The sequence below is a fragment of the Ambystoma mexicanum genome, chromosome 3p, assembly GCF_040938575.1.
Source record: "Ambystoma mexicanum isolate Mex_15411 chromosome 3p, UKY_AmexF1_1, whole genome shotgun sequence".
NCBI lineage: Eukaryota > Metazoa > Chordata > Amphibia > Caudata > Ambystomatidae > Ambystoma > Ambystoma mexicanum.
In genome coordinates, this window is record NC_090925.1 from 947,389,781 (window position 1) to 947,410,981 (window position 21,201).

Below are 21,201 nucleotides of genomic sequence, written 5' to 3' on the forward strand. Positions count from 1 at the left end.
CATATGATATCATACACACAATGCATGCACAACAGTAGGATGCCTGTCACTTACCCTGTACACTGCAAAGTTGTTTTTTTCTTTTCTGCAGTACCCCACTTTCTGCACACTTTTCAAAAAATATTGCACGCACGCAGCACAGCTTGCATGTTACTAACTGCAAATAAATACATACAGTTCATGCATACACCCAGGATGCCTGCTCCTTACCTTGCACACTTCCACCATGGCCTTCTTTGTGCAAAGAGACCTTCTGGCACGGTGTTTGCATACACACCAGACCCACCAACCTTATAGAGCAGTGTCTTTCGCTCCATACTTTCCTTTGCATGGTTCCCATCCAGAAAATGGCTGGATATGGCATGTGGAAGCGTGAAAGTAGAGCGTAATCTGCTGAGTTTTCGTGCTAGGGAGGGAGGAGATGTGGGCGGAGGGCAAATGTAAAACAGGGTAGGGGTTTGGGTCTGTAGTACTGTCTCAGAAAACAAAAGGTTTTTTGTTTTATTTTATTTTTTTGTCCTGTTTTTGTTATAATAACAGAGGAGGGTAGAGTCAAAGGCTTCCCTGGCAAAAGGCGTGACAGGGGGTCAACAGGGCCTTGCACGAAAGTTAGCTAGCTGCTAGCTTAAAGAAAAATCACTGTGCGGTGCAATAACCAAAGAGGTTTATTTTATCAAAAGAACATATTTACAGGATAATACATGTGCCGTAGCACAAGGCATATGCATACTGAAGTACATTTGCTGTCTGCATATTGGTGGGTTAGTGCATAAAGTGACAGTTTATTCCATGTATTGTTTTCAAATACAATACATTAACATTGTCGACACATAGATTGGTGTTTCTGGTTCGGTGAGTTGATGGCAATGGGCATTGGCTGGATAAGGTGGTGCAGCTCTGCAAAATTGTACCGAACTGTCTTCAGGACATAAGGTCGCGTGCAGACTTTGTTAAAGGTGGGCATCATCCTATAGTTAAAAAGGAGACTGCATTAGGGAACGGTGATAAAACCTAGTGCGAAATGGCGAAAAGGGCTGCAAGGAGTCTGAACCTACCATGTCTGAGTAAATTGACGCCATGGCTGTGGTCTTTTGTTGCCAGTGGCTGGTTTATGCAGCTGGGGAGGCAGTTGCGAAAGTCAGGTGCCTGGATCTAATAAATAGGGAGTCAGTTAGTTGACTGAAGTGATTAGACAAGGGTGATATTTATTCAAACAGGTATAGGAGGACGTATTTTGCCGTGACTATGCGGTGCAAGGGGATATCGTGATTCAGTTGACTGAAGTGATTTAGATCAGGGTGATGTTTATTTAGAAGGACATAGGAGGACGTCTTTTGCTGTGCCTATGCGGTGCAAGGGGGTCATAATGTTTGTGTTTGAGCACGAGATGCCCCGTGACCTGGTGGCGAACATCAGAATGGTTCAATTGGGAAAGGTGCAAGTGTTCAGAGAGAAGCATACCGACACATTGGCATTATTACTGAAAAACTGCGTGGAGTGGCATCCCATACCAATTTACAAATGAAAATGGCACTTACATGTTGGTGATCATGCGGTTATTTTTCTTTAAGCTAGCAGCTAGCTGGCTCTCCTGCAAGTCCATGTTGACCCCCTGTCACGCCTTTGGCCAGGGAAGCCTTTGACTCTACCCTCCTCTGTTACTGTACTCCTCTACCCTCTAGAATCAGGCCCCCAAAAAAAGAGGGTTCCGCCCATTTTCCTCCTTCCCCTTGGACAACCCTTTGGTTGTTGGGCATCATTTAATTGTCATTTACTAAATGGAGAACGTAAACATTGTTAGTTTCTCTGATGATCTATACAAGAAATGATTAGACACCCCATCGCTCCTTGGTGTAACCACAACACGAATCGGTAATACCAGAAATCAAAACACACCTGGACAAAATTTAAGAGGAAATAAAGAAATTTCAAAAATTTACTATCGACAAGAAGCTGTGGAAATTACAAAACGACATCAAGAACTATACAGAGGAAAAAACATATCCGTATCTAGTCCTGGGCATCTACAATCAGCTGAACCTACAGGCACCAAGCAACAGGCAAAACCCACTAAGACAACAGAGGAAAAAAATTGTAACCTTTTCTAATAGCTCCAACAGCAGCGACTCAGATACAACAACCAGTGGACAAGGCAATCCCCAACAGGCCTCAAGTTTTCAAGGAAGGGGACAACGCGGCAGACCTCGCTACCAAGGCCAACACCCCATGCGCACACGGAATTGGACCCCACACGCACAACAAACATGGTGATCCCTATTTTTAATCTCAATGATCACATCTTGTCCAAAAAACGAAATTGAGGTCCTAAGCAAAGGTCTGAGCTTTATCCCAAGCACTGGCACCGACATGTTCAACACAGAGGTGGAACTACGAAAAGTTTTTCGCAACATCCGCTTACGCTATTTTTTCAGAGATAGTCCAGAAAAAGAAACACCAAAATCAACAGGCCTAAAACCTCCATCGACTTTTACTCCACTCTCCTCCATGATATGTCCAGAAATACTATCTTTTGAAAATCGCATTCTCTTCGAAATGCTCAGCATTTTCGACAAACAAACTAATTTCAAAAACAACCTTTTGGCCCCACAAAGGCTGGCACTGAAAACGCTAGAAAGCAAAAAGAACTTCCTCATCAAACCAGCAGACAAGGGCGGAGGTATCGTACTCTGGAGTAACACCCTATATGATATCGAAGTTAGCAGACAATTGTCAAATACAAAGGTTTACAGGCAAATACCCGCTAACCCTACATCCAGGATCCTGTCCGAAATCATTAGCCTCATGGGCCATGCATACGACGAAGGCTGGATAGACGAAGATGAGAAGGCATTCTTGGTTAACAACCACCCAATCATCCCAGCTTTCTATTTGCTCCCAAAGATCCACAAGGATCTCGTCAAACCACTGGGAAGACCAATCGTGGCCGGAATAGGATCAGTCCTCGAGCCTTTATCTATCTACATCAACCACTTCCTAAGGCCTTTCATTTACAAAATGCCTTCTTACATTCAGGACACCACGGCCATGATAAAGAAACTGGGCACCATACAAGCATAACAAGAAGACCTACTAGTGACCCTAGACGTAGAGTCACTATATACAAGCATCCCACAAATAGAGTGTCTACAAGTATTCAGAACTTATCTGGATGACAGAACAACATTGGAACCACCTACGGCTTTTCTTCTCGAATGTACTCCAATAGCTCTCATGGAGAATTATTTTATTTTCAAACAAACTTTCTACCAGCAGTGTCATGGGACAAGCATGGGGGCAACGTTTGCCCCCGGAAGTAGCGAACCTGTTCATGAACGCCTTGAAAAGAATTCAATCTACAATGAACATAACACTTTCAAGAACTCAATTGGCTGCTGGCTACGGTATATTGACGACATATTCATGGTCTGGAAAGGAACCGAAGAAAAACTTCATCTATTCCTACAATGGCTGAATTCACAGAACAATTGCATAAAATTCACTGTAGATCACAGCAAAGACAGAATACCTTTTTTGGACATTGAAATATGCAAAAATCAAAACAACAAATTAACTACCACCTTATAACGAAAGCCTACATCAAAGAACCCTTTACTTGAATATTCCAGCTACCATCCCTCAGGCCTCAAGATGAACCTTCCTTATGGCCAATTCCTACGTATCAGATGCAATTGTTCCACACTAAGTGAATATGAAACCAAAAGTAAAGAACTTGCAGCCCGCCTAAAAGACCGAGGATACCCCAGCCACATTGTCCGTCAAGCAAGAAAACAAGTAAAACATACCAATCGAGATACTTTCCTTACTCCAACCAAAAGAGAACAATCGAATACAAAAATGACCTGCGTCACTACTTTTACCCCATTGAGCAATTCGATCAAGAAAGTTGTCCTCAAACATTGGGACAAGATCTACACTGATTCATTCAAACCGGATAAACCCAGATTTGCGTTCAAACGCAGTCGCAATCTAAAAGACCACCTTGTACACACGTACACAGAAGTGGACACCCCTGACAGCACACAAACCACATTATGGCACCTTCCGCCAGTGAAAGGCCATTTTAAATGTGGCAATTGTTCTGTCTGCTCTTTGACGAGGAACCTCAAGACAATCGATTTGAAAGGAAACCCATGGACCTTAAATTCATTCACCAATTGTGAAACCAAATGGTCCGTCTACATTATAAAATGCCCCTGTGAACTCATCTATGTAGGCAAATCCAAGAGAGAGATCAGACAACGCATATGTGAACATCGTTCCTGCGTATGCAATCAAGTAGAAGACAAACCCCTAGTGTCAAATTTCAAGGCAATGAACCACACCCACAATGACATCTTTTGGACAATATTGCAAACAGTGGGTAACCCCTTCCGCAGAGGCGACAGAGACCTCGCTCTCCGTAATCTCGAACAAAAATGGATCTACCGCCTTGACTCTGTCAGACAGGGCCTTAACATTTCCATTGAATGGAATTTGTTCTTCAATAAATAGACCTGTATCCCCCTGCCTAAAGGTAGCTCCAACCCCTCTGAGAGATAGGCCAGCCCATTGTGTAACACATTTTTGTGTCAAAAGTGTCACAAACTGTTATCCTAATACATCACACCAAAACCAATTGGCTACCAAGATTCAGTTTGATCATCACGCATGCGCATATGTTTCGAACAAGTCATTTTTGTATCATAATTGTTGTATGTACTTAAATATGTTCTGATTGCTTAAACAACAAATTGCCATTTTTTGTGATTATGTCTATCCATCTAATGTTGCAGCCACAACAAGCATGCCATGTATTACTGTGATGTCTCAACGTGTGCTAGATATGTTACTAGATTGTTGCTCCACATCATATGTAGCACATTACTGTATTTAAATCTCTGTTAAAACCACAACATGGCCAGTTTTTCATGTACTTAAACATGCTAGAATCTACGATCTAGACACAAGTGGTGTGTCCTATAAAATCGATCCATGTAACCCGCATCAACCTGGATAATTAGTTTTTAATTCTCGTTGCATTTTGTGATACTATCCACGTAAACACATGCACAGTCGCCGCATCACGTCATCTAACTGTTTCTGAATAAATACGGCTTCCCATAGTAACACATGCATATATCACCCCGCAGTGACTCAGCTTTCTCTTTCTCATCGACAGAGGTAAGGAAATCGGCCGCGATACAGCTCCATTTTCTCTAATAGCCTCACTGCACTCCCAATCGCTTTTTCACTAAGCGCACGATCACCGACATGTAAGTGCCATTTTTTTTGTAAATTGCTATGGGATGCCACTCCACTCAGTTTTTCAGTAATAATGCCAATGTGTCGTTATGCTTCTCTCTGAACACTCACGCCTTTCCCAATTGAACCATTCTGATGGTCGCCACAGGGTCACGGGGCATCTCGTGTTCAAACACAAACACTTTGAACTCCTTGCACCGCATAGGCACAGCAAAAGACATCCTCCTGTGTCCTTCTGAATAAACATCACCCTTGTCTAATCACTTCAGTCAACTAACTGACTCCCTATTTATTAGATCCAGGCACCTGACCTTCGCAGACTGCCTCCCCAGCTGCATAAACCAGCCTCTGGCAACGAAAGTCCACAGCCATGGCGTCAATTAACTCAGACATGGTAGGTCCAGACTCCTTGCAGCCCTTTTCGCCATTTCGCACTAGGTTTTATCACCGTTCCCTAACGCAGTCTCCTTTTTCAAATATAGGATGACGTCCACCTTTAACAAAGTCTGCACGCGACTTTATGTCCTGAAGACAGTTCGGTACAATTTTGCAGAGCTGCACCACCTTGTCCAGCCACTGCCCATTGCCATCAACTCACCGAACCAGAAACACCAATCTATGTGTCGACAATGTTAATGTATTGTATTTGAAAACAATACATGGAATAAACTGTCACTTTATGCACTAACCCACCAATATGCCGACAACAAATGTACTTCAGTATGCATAAACCTTGTGCTACGGCACATGTATTATCCTGTAAATATGTTCTTTTGATAAAATAAACCTCTTGGGTTATTGCACTGCACAGTGATTTTTCTTTAAGCTAGCAGCTTGCTAGCTCTCCTGCAAGGCCCTGTTGACCGCCTGTCATGCCTTTGGCCAGGGAAGCCTTTGACTCAACTTCCTCTGTTACTGTATTCCTCTACCCTCTAGAGTCAGGCCCCCAAAAAGAGAGGGTTCCGCCCATTTTCCTCCTTCCTGTTTTTGTTATATATATGTTTGCATACAATTATTTTATTTTTTTATCTCTTTCGATGCGTTTCTGTTTGCTTCACCTCCTCACATTTGTACGGATTGAACGTCAACGCTTCTCTTACAGTTCTACAGGATTGTCTGCAACGCTGCGTGCAGAGTGGCAAAGAAAACAACATTCCCAATGGAGGTTAAAAAAAATGCCATTTCCTTGGAACCAATGCAAATCTTGCTTGTTAATGCTGTCATAGTCGGTGCAGAACATCCCAGCACTGCACATAAAGTCACACATGCTTCTGTTTATGAAACACCTCCTGACCTCTGGCTGCGGGTAAATTACACCGGCATGGTCCCATGCACCTCTTGGTGGTATGAAGGGGAAAATCACCTTGGCAGTGGGAAAAATCTGCATCACTGTTGTCATCAACTTCTTGCGGTGACGGAGCAAACTTGAGCATGACATGTACCCCAAATGTAGTGCAACATAATGCACGACCACAACATCCACACTGATTAATTGATATTTTATTTCTATCGCACTCGTACACAAGTGTTTCAGAGCGCAACAAGGCAAGGAAGGGGAACAGGGGACAACAAAACAGCGATCTTACTAGGCCCAGTGACATTGAGAACGCGCAAGTGCATGGGAGAGGGGGAGGGGAAATGTGCATGGAAGCAGTGATAAGTGGAAAGTGCGAAGCAGAGGAGAAACAGATAAATAACAATAAATAAATAATAAAGGCAACAAACAGTGGTAATGCAGCCAGCAATTTGCAAGTGCTAGGTTTAAGGCAGCAGACAGGCTAGGTCTGATGAGTGCAGGAAGAAAAAGGGGGGGCTGTATGGGTACAGATACAGACCCCAGAGCAAGGGGTGGCCCGGAGGCAATAGGGGAGGGTGGCAGGGTGAGCAGGTACCTGGGCCCGAAGGACAGTTGGTGGCCAGGTGCACAGTGCCAAAAGAGAACAGATCAGCAGGGGAGAGGGGGAGTAAAGGCAGAAGAAAAGGGGAAGGCCTTGAGGTGCTTCCGGAACCAGAGATGGTTCTCCTCAAGTTTTAGAGTGGCAGGGAGGCTGTTCCAGAGGGAGGCCCCAGCCGAAGACAGATCTACCCCCAGCTCGTTTCTTTGAAAAACAACTGACCCTTAGGGAGTTGGAGGTAGAGGAGCAAAGAGCTCGAGAGGGGAGGTATTTGCAGAGGGATAGCTGAAGGTATTTTGGACCCAGGCCCCAGAAAGCCTTGTGGACAATGTAGAGGGTTTTGAATTTAATCCTTGCATCCACTGGGAGCCAGTGGAGAGATTTCAGAGCTGGAGAGATACGATCCCAGGGCTTGAGGCCAAGGACAAGTCTTGCAGTCCTGTTCTGGATTAGTTGCAGAGGGCGGAGAGTAGAGGCAGGTAGATTTAGAAAGAGGGTGTTACAATAGTCCAAGCTAGAGAGAACCAGAGCTTGGGATACCATGAGCTTCTGGGGGAAGGAGAGGAAAGGTAATTTGACTTTTTAGAGACCTCACAGATGTGGGCGGAGAAGGAAAGGGTGGAGTCAAAGATGACCCAGAGGTTCTTAGCCTCGCAGGTGGGGTAGGAGGAGGGCCAAGGGAGGCCGGCCAGAGAGTGAGGGGAAAGGATGGTGAAGGTGTGCCGATGAGGAGGATCTCCGTCTTGCTGGCATTCAGACAAAGATTATTGGCGGAACACCAATCTTGAATGGCAGTTAGGCAATCAGAGATGAGAGAGGGAGAGGAGGTGACAGAGGGCAGCCTGAAAACGAGTTGAGTGTCGTCAGCGTAGCACTGGAAATTTGAGCAGAAAGTGGCAATGCAGTGGGCGAGAGTTGCCAGGTATTGGTTGAAAAGCCAGGGCGAGAGGTTAGACCCCTGGGGAACACCACAGGTAGAGAGGAAGATAGATGAAAGGAAGGACCCAAGTTGGACCTAGGAGGGTCGATCTGAGAGGAAAGAGGTCAGCCAGACCAGAGCCTGATCAGTGATACCCAGGTTTTCACGGAGACGGTTGAGCAGGATGGTATGGTTGACTATGTCGAAGGCAGAAGTGTCCAATTTCGTCTCCCTCTCCTCCCCACTCTCCTCACCTGATCGGTAATCCTCCAATTCTTCCGTCTTGAGATGCCGACGTGAGCAGAAATCTCTCTTCGTGGTTGAAGATACTTGCCTACCACGAGAGGAAGCCACAGTGAATGCTTGAAACAAGCAGTCCTGGGACTCCTTTCCCGTAGTGGGCGACAAGGGAAAAAGCCTGGATGGCAGAAAAAACCCTTGCAAAGAATGAAGCCAAACCGGAGTCTTCCAAGGATAATGATGAAGTGTAGTCTGTAGTAGTAGAAGAGTAGGTTTCCGACTACTACGGATTTGAGGAGGAGGATGACAAACGATGATGGCAGAAACAAGGCAGAAAACGCCTTGCAAGAAGGAGCATTGAGAGAGAATGTAGCCGGCGGCGAGATAGAGCCGCAAAAGCTGAAGAAGGTAAAGCAAAAGGGGAGAAGAGAGAGAGAGAGAGAGAGAGAGAGAGAGAGAGGAAGAAGCCTCGCTCGAAACTAGGAGAGGCAAAGGTAAAGGCACGGACCAAGCCGTGTTAGGGAAATACTAGCGTTCTCACCCAAAGCAGGAAAACAAAACACTATGGGGGTTGCAACGCAGAGATTGCCGGGAGTGAGATACTGAAATACTTCCCGGCGACCGCCATGTTGCCGGAGAACTAGACCGCGGCTGCACGTAAAGAAAGCAACGTGCTGGAACTACGGTCTGCGCCGGAGCCTCCAATGCGGAAGTATCCGCCAATCGGCCCGGCTGCGCATGGCAAGAAGAGAGATTAAGGAGGATGAGGACAGAGGGAATGTTAGAGTCAAGGTTGGAGAGCAACTGACAACCGTTGTCCGACAAATGCCACACATGTATAAAGGAGAACCATGCCACCGAAACCCCACTCATACACTGTGCCCCAAAAAGCCTCCACTCCTTCCAACTGAAAGTTAGTATCAAAGCCTCTTTCCACGACATACCTGTGCAGATCTTGCACAAAGGTATCACCCACTATGAGCACTCTGCGTATGTCCATCTCTGTCAACCTCACTGCATCGAGGTTTAGGGAAATAGATCACTGCCCCTTCCTGTGAACCACACCCTCAACAACTGATTGGATAATCCCCACAGTTCCATTTGCAAAGGCACAATGCTCAGAAGGGCAGATTGCAGCATGTACGCCTTCCCAGCTACAGTGAAGGCCACCCGCCAGTAAAGCACAGACACGCCTTATTCCGTTTCCACTATTGGATATGCAACACTCCCGCATTAGGAAGTATTCAATAGTCACACACGCATGTAGCATTCGCATCAAAGACATTCTGCATCAAACACTATAATTTCTGCACTGCAGACATACCTTTACACGCTCACAGTACAGGTCTTGTGTCATGTGAAAGCACCTCTAGGTAACAGCTCTCCAAATTGATGCACACTTTCAGCATCCATATTTACCCATAGCGGCACCCAGCACCACGAACTGCAGGTAGCCATAGTTCTTTTCCTCCCAGCGCTCCACCAACTCCAATGATAAAATATTTAAAAGTGAAGTACAGTGGTTAGAAATCTGCGCAATGCAAACTACTAAAGCCAGACACTGTGCAGTTGAACCCTATGCACTGGTACACACACACTTTCTGACCACAGCACTCAGTGGACACACTGCAGAACTGTTCACTCCATAAGCTCCTGTCATGCACTGGAAAATGTACCACGTGCGAACAATGAACACACCCATGCAATCAACAATGCATGCACAACTCACAAACCACACAAGAAACAATCTGAGGAGTAGTTGCAAGCAACCCAAATAGCTGTTTGTGTAAGGCTTCCAGCAAAGCATCCAAGACACTAGGCCCTCACCACACACAGCACAACCTAGTGCACCCCACGTTGTACTCCTCATGTCATGTGTAATCCATTCCCCATCTGCAATTGTGCCTGCCACCTTTCACCCTGGCCACATCTTTGCATGCATGGCTCCATTATGTTGGTGGGTTTGCCGTTCTGAACGGTATGTGTGTGGCTCTGTGCATTGTCCATATTGCAACTTTCTGATGCTGATGGCTTCCTTTCATAGCGCAATATGTTAAAACACTTCTTCACGCAAGGGTCTTGTAAAGGCCATCCCATAGAAAACGGAAATGCTAACATATGGCTCCCTAATGTGCAACACATGCAATGACCTACACCATGTGCTCGTCAACGCATAGCACCTCCATTTGGTTGTTCCACCAAGTGTAAAATGCTCTCTGCACCCATTATTCAAAGGTCACCATCCTCGGAGAAATGCAGAGCCAACTCTGCATGGCTGCACTATGGTGTGCTGGCTGTCGTCAAGGGATAGGCTCTTGGGTGCATGGCCTACGGCCTTTGGCCATGTACCCAATAGTCTAGGCCTTACCCACACCCAGCACAACATAATGGCCTCATGAAGGGGAACATTTGCCACATACCACAATCAACAAACGTACCATAGGATGGGTGGTGCAAAGGGCAACTCATGCCAAACACAAACAGCGCCATGTGCCTCCCTAATGTCCAAGGTGGTGGCATAATGTACACCACATGGTACTGGATGCATATCAGGTCACTTGTGCTGTTCTACCACGTCTACAAGGTCCTGCAGGACCATTTTTTTTAACGTCACCACCATCGGAGACATGCATACTTAAAACCGCATGTCTGCGTTATGGTGGCATGCTATGGCGCAGCCCTAGGCTCTTTGGTGCTGGGCCTACGGCCTTTTGCCATACACCCAACAATGTAGGCCTTGGCCACACCCAGCACAACATAACAGAGTCATGCAGGTGAACAAGTGGCCAGGTACACGCAGGACACCCCTAGCCACTTCTAAGCATGCACTACTTCACCACTGCACCTACAGGACACACTAGAGGAGTCGTCACTCTATCAGGTCCAGGCAGGTACTACAAAGTGTAGGAATTGCAACCAATCCCCACAACCATGAAAGCAACATTTTATGCAATGATCAGAAACCACACACCGAAGGCAACAATGTGAAACCTACTTCACCCCAGGGCACATATTTGGCATTGCAAGGTGGCCACCCATTCATCGAAGGGGCTACGGGCTTAGCACACGCAACACACCGTACTGCAGTGTACGTTTCAAGTTTCCTGTGGTCTTCATTGTACTCCCCTTCTGCCATTGCTCTACTATCACTGACCGCTAGGGCCTCACCACACACAGCACACCCTAGTACAACCCATGTTTTACTTCTCATGTCATGTGTTATGCACTCCTCATCTGCAATTGCACCTGCTAACTTTCAGCCTGGGAACATCTTTACATGCATGGCTCCATGCCGTTGTGTTGCCTGTGCTGAACAGTATGTGAGTGGCTGTGTACATTGTTCATATTGCAACTTTCTGATGCTGATGATTTATTTTTATGTGGCAATGTGGTCAAGCACTTTCTCAAGCAAGTGTCTTATAAGGGCCTAACCATTGCAAACGCAAACGGTGACATGTGGCTCCCTATTGTGCAACAGGGGCAATAATGAACACCATATGCTAATGTACGCATAGCAGCTCACTTCTGCTGTGCTACCAAGTGTACAATGTCCTCCGCAACCATTGTGTGCTACTCCCCAACTTCAAATGCATGCAGAGTGACAACCTCATCGCTGCATTATGATGTGGCCGTGATGAAGGCCTACGCTGTTGAGTGCATGGCCTACGCCCTTCAGCCATGCACCCAACAGTCTAGGCCTTGGCCACACTCACCACAACATAACAGATCCATTCAGGGACCATGTAGGCATGTACCAGAAATCACAAAGACAACATACGCACCAGCACTTCCACCCAACCGCCGCACCATAAAGGAGGGAGGCAGGGACACGTGTTCCACTTACCGGAATGCAGAAACATATTGCTGTGTTTGGCACTGCTACCCACTTCCAATCACAAAGCATGCCAACCAAACAATACAATCTTCACAACATTGCGCCTGCTCCCAACACTCTAGTACGTGCATAGAACCAATGGTGCGTAGTGCACTGCAACACTTACTAATCTGCGCAATGCACACTACACAAGTACATATAAAAACCAGTTGCATCGTGACATCTTCCATATGTTCACTATTCCGTTAGTGCACCCAGTGGACACACTGCACGACTGGTCACTGCAGCATCTCCTGCATACACCGACAACTATAGGTTGTTCTACCAATCACCATACCCATGCAACCAACATTGTGTGCACTGCAGCCGAACCACACACAAAAAGCAACAATGTGGCACCTACTTTCACCCAGTGCCCATACCTTTTTAACCAGTGGACATACTTTTCTGTGTTAGGGCTGCAGCCATGCATCGATGGGGCTACAGACTTACCTCACACAGAACACCATAGTACACGCTAGGTTTAAATCCTCATGTCTCGTGGAATGTACTCCCCTTCTGCAAATGTGTCTGCCACCACTCATCACAGAAAGACATCGCCGCTGCAGCTGGCATGTCATAACGAATGCTGCCTGCAATGACCACACAAGATTGTTGCCTGTTGAGGTATCCGCACATTGGCGGAGCATGCACAGATAGCGCTGGCACACCACCGTCTTCTTCTAATGGGATATGAAGAACTTCTCACTCCTGCACCCTTTCCATCCCTTCTTCCCACCACCAGATGCCGTACACTATGTTTTTCAGCCCCTTTTGCTGCTGCATTGTCCTCTGATACAACCTGCAGCTGTCATGGAGCACTTTTGACACACATCCCGTCACCGCACACTGCGTTGCAATCAACATTTTAACAGTGGAGCGAACAGGAAAATGGGACGCCTGAGCGGAGCCAGATATGACCAATTTTAGTGCGCACACTGCTACGTACAAGGGGCCCAGCCATGCACACAATGGATTAGAGCCTTACCCCACACACCACAACACTAGCCTCTGATACACCATGGCAGCGTTTCCCAAAACCTTTGAGGCACAGCACGCTTCCTTCCAGCCAACCACCGCCAGGTCCAATGTTTGCCGACATCACAGCGTACCGCAAGCCAATGAGACTTCGGTCCGCGGAGCGAACAGGGAAATGGGTCCGTGGAGCGGATCCAGATATCACAAATTGTTTGGGACATACATTTCATTTCTTTGCAACAAAAGTATAGGTCTGATTTCCACCAAACACACAAAAGCACGCTTTCTGACCCCCGATACTGGTGCACATTTGGGGAAAATCCATCCAGCCGTTCGCAAAGTTTTTCCCCATTCAGTCTATGGAAAAAAGTCTCATTGGACCGTGAAACGCAGTGATGAGAGCGAACATTGGAGGCAGGCGGTGGTTGGCTGGAGGGAAGCGTGCTATGCATCAAAGTTTTTGGGAAACTCTGCCATGGTGTTTCGGAGGACAGTGCGCCGGCGGAAGGGTCTGCAAAATATAGCATACACCATGTGTTGGCCGCAAGAAGGGAGCGAAAGAGTGTGGGAGTGAGAAGTGGTTAATGTGACATGTGTAAAGAGGCGAAAGAAGACAGAGGAGTGGCTGCAGTATTAGTGCGTAATGCGTCAATTCGCCGGTACGTAGACAGCCGACTACTTTGTGTGGTGATTGTAGACATCTGTTGTAACGCCCGATAGCTTGTGCCACGACCTGTTTGCGGCAACCACTTTACCTGGTGAGGGCTGGAAGGTGAATATCAGAAGGGGAGTGAATTGCATATGACATAAACTGGGTGGGAGCGCAGATGCCTGTGCTATGTGGATGGATAGTGGTAGTTGGGCACATGGTGGCATACATGGGTGCATGATGTATCAGTGGGTCTGTTGAAGGATTAGACTATTGGGTGCATGGCCGAAGGCCGTAGAGCGGCAGCCATGCACTGAAGAGCCCAGGGCTTGAGCTCACCCACCATAGCAATGCATGTCAGACTCTGTATCCGGTAGAGGGGCGTGCATAGTGTAGTGTGTGCAGATTGTTTGGAGTAGGTTTGCTGTTGCGAACAGTATGTGGGTAGGTTGGCAGTGACACAATACTTAGTGAATGGAAGTCGGTACATCCGTAGTATGTGAATGGCAGTGCACATGGGTGCAGGAGCCAGTGTTTTATTTTTACAATATGGTAAATGTTGCAATTTAGTACTGGATAGCTCAATGGTGGTGCAGAGATTGTCTAGGAGTGCTGGTGGGAGTGTTGTGTATGTGGTTTGTGTTAGTTGGTAATATGGTGACATGTATGGTGGCATTACGTTAGGGTGGGTGTGTGCAAGGCCTAGACTATGCACTCAAGAGCCTAAGCAATGAGCAGAACGACGGCACTAATGTATTGTTGACTCTGCACCCTGTCAGTATGGTAGAGGGCATGGTTGAAGGGCAGCTTATATGTGCTTGGATAGTGTGCTATGTGCAGATTGCTTGCAGTGTGGGGAATGTTGTGAGTAGTTTGTGGTTAGGTTGGCAGTGACAATACTTTCTGAGTGGAAGTGGGTAAGACAATAGTATGTGAATGAAAGGGCGTAGGGGTGCCGGAGTCAGTGTAATGTGAGTACATTATAGTGACTGTTGCATTTAACACTGTGCATATGCATTGCGGTGTGGATGTTGGGTAGGAGTGCTTGTGCCAGTGGTGTGTATGTGCATAGTGGTACGTGGTGAAATGCTGACATGATTGGTAGAGTTACAGTGCGGGGAATGTGTGCAAGGAGCACACCCACTGCAGCCTTGCAGGTTTGATAGTGCATTAGGCACAGCGTGATGATGTTTGGAGAATGGGTGTGGAGCACATTGTACACGAGTATTGGTGGGTCTGTTGAAGGATTGGACTATTCCGTGAATGGGTGTTATTTGGTGTGGGGGAGTTGCATAGAAGGGGTGCTACGTATGTTACGTTTGTGCATTATGTTAGGTGGCGAAATGGTGGTATGCTTGGATCCATAGTGTTGTCGTAAGTGTGGAAAGGGCTGCACTGTTGTGTGCATGGCCAAAGGTGTGGTGGGTGGGCCTCTGGATAATTGTGGATGCTGCAATTGTGCATTCTTTAGCAGAGGTTTCTGGTGGAGGGGCTTTGGAATGAAACGGGACGTGTCCTGAGAGTGTGTAACGGTAAATATGGAGTGGTGTACAGAACTGAAGGTGTGCTATGCAGAGGTTTTGTAAGTGATTGCTGCATGCGTGTTTGAAAATTTGCCAGTACCCAATGGGGGAGTGGAGCAAAAATGCTTGATCAAAAGGAAGAAGTATTGTGTGTGTGTTACTGGGCCGTGGCCCTACCTGTAGATGGGAAAGTGCACGTGCCACATTCTGCCATTATGAGCATGGTGGAAATGGAAATGGAATTGTGAGAAATAGGCAATTAGGTGTTTAGGGTGTGGTTGGCAGGAAGCGAAGGTACCAAATGGTCCCAATACTGTCTTGTGAGGTTGGTGGAGATGGAGAGATGCACAGTGCTTATAGTCGGTGACACCTTTGTGTGCCATCTGCACAGGTGTTGCGTGCAAAGAGGCGTTGCTGATAATTTTGGGTTGGAAGGAGTGGAAGCTTTCTGGGCTGTCAGGGTGACTGCAGTTTCGGCAGAATGGTTCGACTTTACAGATATGTCGCCTCCGTCACGAACATTGATTTTTTCGTTGTGCACTATGGAAGTCAACATTTGGGTTATATGTCATGTAGACGTTTAATCCGCCACCTGAAGAGGTTGCTGAGTGTAGTGATGCAGATTTTTCCTACTGCTAAGGTCGTTTTCTCATGCATAACACCAAGAGGAGTATGGGTCCATGACAGTGTAATGTGGCACCAGCCAGAGGTCAGAAGGCGTGTTATAAACAGAATTATGCATGATTTTATGCAGACTATTGGTACGTTCTCCACCCATTATGAGATGATCAGGTTGCACAATATGCAGTGGTTCCGTAGAAATGGCATTTATTTGAGCGCCATTGGCAATGCCGTTTTCTTTTACACTGTGCAAGAAACATTGATCAGAATGTGGTAAAAAAGTGAGGAGAGGCAAACAAAAATGATATAAAGATGAAAAAAAAGGTTGCTCGCATGCCTGTTAAAAATAAATAATAATACATAAAAATAAATTCTTTATACATCTACGACGGAAGAACCAATCCCATTGTGAGGTTCATATTACTTACCCCACCAACCCCACCCGTCACTATCACGAAAAGGTCATGGATTGTGCAGTACTTTTAGGATTACATGTGCCACATCCTGGGTGGCCATGTGGATGTATGCAGATGAATAAAGCGTACATAGTTTTACAGAACTTTGTAGTGAAAGTGCTTTGCAATGGCACAACACTTGTACTGTAAATATGTAACGGTACATTTGAAGTGTTGTACAGGAGTGACAGTGTTGGATGATGGCGGCTTTGATGCGATTGGTGGATGCGTGTGTGCCTATTAACACATAAGCCAATGAGGTAGTGCCTCAGAGAAGATAGTGCAAAGGGAAGAAGGACTCTTCGTGCTTTACTAGGGCTCAGCCATCGCGCTACTTGGGGAAAGGCACGTGCCACATTCTGCCCCTCTCACCATGCTGGCCAATGGAAATGGGAATATGGCATTTGGCCAATCAGGTGTTCAGGGTGTACGTGACAGGAAAGAGCACCAATAGGAAGAAGGACTCCTCCTGCTTCACTGGGGCGCGGCTCTTGCGCTAATTCAGAAAGCATATGTGCCACATTGTGCCCTTGTAAGCATGCTGGACAATGGGAATGTGCCTGTCCGGATTATCTAATTAGCTTCTTAGGTTCCGCCTCACAGGAAGGGGCGGTAACAAATTGTTACTGTACTTCGTGCACTCAGACTGATAGAAATGGAGACAGGCAGAGTGCTCTTACTGGGTGATGGCTTTGTGGTAGATTTGCACAGGTATGCAGAGGAAAAAAACCTGGATGGCAATTTCGGGTTGGAAGGAGCAGAGGCATTGTGGTGCGCTGTCGACGCCTGCAATTTCGGCATTGTCATTGACCTTTGCAAAGAAATGGCCACTTTCAGGCCTTTTGATGTTGTCGTTTTACACTATGGAGCTCAGGCATGTGGGTCGTGCCTCTTCTTCATATGTGGTGCATCAACTGAAGAGATTGTTGACAGCAGTGAGGTGTTTCTTTCTCACTGCGAAAAATCTTTTCTCATCTATACAGCCAAGAAGAATGTGGACCTGTTGGAATGGAGTTTCTTCCCACCCAGAGGGCGAAAGGTGTACCATCAATGGAAAAATTGCTACTTTTTTTGAGCAAAGCTGGAATGTTCTTCATCAACAAAGACATCATCGGGTGTAGAAATGCAGTGTTCTTCCATGACAATAGCATGTCTTTGTCGAACATTGGCAATGGTATTTTGTTGCAGCATTTACAAGATGCATTGAAAAACGCGCGGAGTACAGGAGTATAAAAATCTGTATAAAAAGTGAAAATCCTTTGCATTATCCATACCACTAACAAGACTATGCACCTGTTCTAATGTAGTTTGTTCCCTGCGAGAGGGCGGAAGATGTATCATATCAGCAATGGAAGCATGTCTATATTTTTGTATGATGCGGCAATGTTTTTCTGCAAGATTGGCATCATTCTGTTGGGATCTCGTGTGACGCCGAAGTCTCGTCAGACTTCGGGCGAACCTGAAGAGCCGGGAAGAAAGAGCACGAAGCCGTCACCGACTAAGCCGGCAGAGGGCACCAAGCAGGTCACACTTCCAGCCCTCCTCTCAAACGAACTGGAAAACGACTCCAGAGTCTTCATTTCATTGCATCAACCTGCACTGTTGAAGGCAAGTTACCTTTGGACTAAATACTGCACTTGTCTGTTTTGCACTGCTGATTTTGCTGCAGTAATAAAGAGTTAATATTGTAACACGATAGCTTCTGCTACATCATTTTACAACACATTGCTTCAAAAAATGCAGACTTAGTCCATGACAATGGCATTTCTTTGTGCAATATTGGTAATGGTGTTTTGTAGTTGCATATACAGGATGCAGTGAGGAGGTTGTTGTAAAAATGGGCGAAGTGCGGGGGGGCGCTCTTGCGCACATCCAAGATGGCTGCCTAGCGCAGGAGCTCCAGCTCGGAAGAAATCCTTATTAAGAATTAATCCGGTCAGCAGCGTCCCAGACTTGAAATTAAGCCACTTCCTAATAGCAGAAGCTTTACGGCACACACTGGTGTAGCATCGAGCGAAATGGAAGCCGGGGTGCTGAGATATTCCGTTTTGAAGATTTGGCGGTTGACGGAGGCCTGCGGAGCCGCGTGAGGGCTCCACCGGCACCTGTTAGAGGGCTGCGGTGGGGGAGGAGCGCCGCGCGACCCACGCATCCTTCCGGGAAGGAGGGAGTGATTGAGGTGGTGGCCGCCCAGAGATGACGGAACCAGTTCCCTACCCGGGCACAACCTCCAGGACCCGCTCGGGGTGACTGGACCACGCGGGAGAGGTACAGGGGAGCTTTGAACTGCTACGCAGCTGTGGAACTGTGACTGCCGCTTGGCCTGACCCCCGCCCTTGGACTCGCCGCGGAGCTGCCTGCGACTCTGCTTGGGCAGCCTTCTACCGATCAGCGATCCACGCCTCGCGGAGGGGCCCGGGATGGATCGTGGCCCTCATTGGGGGACGCGGGCTGAGCAGGGGCGTGCCCCCTCCCCCCCACCGCGGGTATCAAGTAAGTGGCCGGGGGAAGGAGAGGAGGACTGTTTTGACCGCAATGCAGGGAGGCCCTACACGGGGAACAGAGGGCCACAGCCTAGGCCTACTGCGGCCTACCCCCAATTGGCACAGAGGACAATAATCCTATAACGCCCTGGGCTGCACCGGATCAACGCCCCGAACCACCCTGGGAACATAGTCTAGCCCAGCAACATCCAAGGGGAGAGACGACATACATCCCCCAGAGGGGAAAAATCAGCTGTGACCACAAATCCGCGGTGGAGCTGCCACCCAACGCTCGAACATAGCGGGACTCCCAGGCGAGCCCTGCGACATGGGTCTCGGAGTAGAAACCACAGAGGCCTCCGTTAACGAGACGTCGTACACCTAAATCCTACACACCGGCTGTTGGCTAGGCACTTGGGGCAAATATAAGATAAGACACGCTTTACCCACAACTGTGTCGCACAGCAGGGCACGGAGCAGAAGATACGTGGGAGACCACAGTCCATCCCTTCCTGGAGGCCGCAACACATGGGCCGCACCGAGAAGAGAGAGGCAGGTGGGAAAAAGATTGGCCCGATGGACACTTTCACTAGCTCGCAGCCGCAGGGGGCAGCTAGCGGGGAGGTACACCCGCCAGATGGACATGAGGCTGACCCGTTGGAGCGCCTGGCAACGCTCGTGCAGAATGGATTCATGACCATGAAAGTCAAATTAGATGATATAGTGGCGACAATCGGATCCTTGAAGGCACGTGTTGAAAAGGAAAGCACTCGTGTCACGGAGGCGGAAAATAGGATAAGTGCAAATGAGGATACGATACTGCAACACAGCCGGGATATAGCCCACCTCCAAACGGAATTGCATAAAACCCAAAACAAATGCGAGGACCTTGAATCAAGATCCCGGAGGAACAACATCTGGATTGTTGGGATATCGGAAAAGTTTGGAAAGGGCCCCATGGGGAAACAGGTTGAGGCCTTCCTGAAGGACATCCTAGGTGCCGACTCCTTTTCGGATCAATTCCTGGTCGAAAGAGCCCATCGCACCCTAGCACCGCTCCCGAAACCAGGAGCCCCTCCTCGAACTATAATTGCACGCCTCCTAAATTATCGTGACAGGGACACTATACTCCGGCTGTCGAGAGAAAAAGGTACCCTACGGTATGAAGAGAACACAATCCACATATATCCGGACTTCTCGACTAGCGTGCAAATGCAAAGGAGATCATACGAAGGGGTGAAAAAACAGCTACGTATGCGAAATGTGCCCTATGCCCTCATCTTTCCAGCGAAAATGAGGATACAACATGGAGGACGAGCCCACTTCTTTGAGAACCCCACAGATGCTTTATCATACGTGGAGTCTTCCATTCCGTTGTCCACCGGAGGTCGAGGGGTAGATCAAAATGCGAACTCATAACCGAGGTATGAGAGGCGAGACCCAACAGAGCAGCAGGGAAGGTTAAACTCCGACCGACCGCCATACGGTGAGAAAATAAAGAAATTGGAAGTTACGCAATGGTGACGAACTGAACAAAATGTTGTTTTTTCCAGGCTGTGACCCTACGTCTGGAGCGAGCCAGATGGCTGCGGTTAGTGACCCTCAGGAAAGTTCCACATGTTTAAGGGATTGATTGTTGTGGGGCAGCATTGTCATGTTGGGGTTCATAATGTGGGTCGGGGGCTAAAAGGTTGCATGATTGAGCAAGGCAGGAGAGAGGGGGGGGAGTTTGGGAACCGGGAATCAGTTAGAGGAGTCTCACAAGTTAAAAAGCGTGGTGACATTGCAGCACATGGAACTCTCCTAAATAACAGCAAGGTAAAACAGGCTAATTGGATATACAGACATGGCTAACTCTATTAACACGACCCAAGGGCTCAAACTGAAACTTCTTACTTGGAATGTCCGGGGGCTGAATAATCAAGCCAAATTGAGTAAAGTGGGGGCTTATGTCACCCGGCATCAGCCCCAGATTGTCATGCTGCAGGAAACACACGCACTGCGGAAGGTTAATGCCGAGCAAGGTTAATGCCGAGCTCTTGAAGGGGTGGGGAACGCACAGGTACTGCACGGAATACTCCTCGCAGGCAAGAGGGGTATTGACCCTGATACACCCATCAGTTGGGTTCCAGTTGGTAAGGAGTAAGATAGACCCGATAGGTCGCAATGTTATGGTCTGGGGCAACGCTATGGGGGAAGAATTGCTATTGATAAACACGTATGGCCCAAATGTTGACGACCCTGATTTTTACAAAAATGTGCTGAATGAGATTGGTGCATGTGGAAGCGAGCGAATATTATG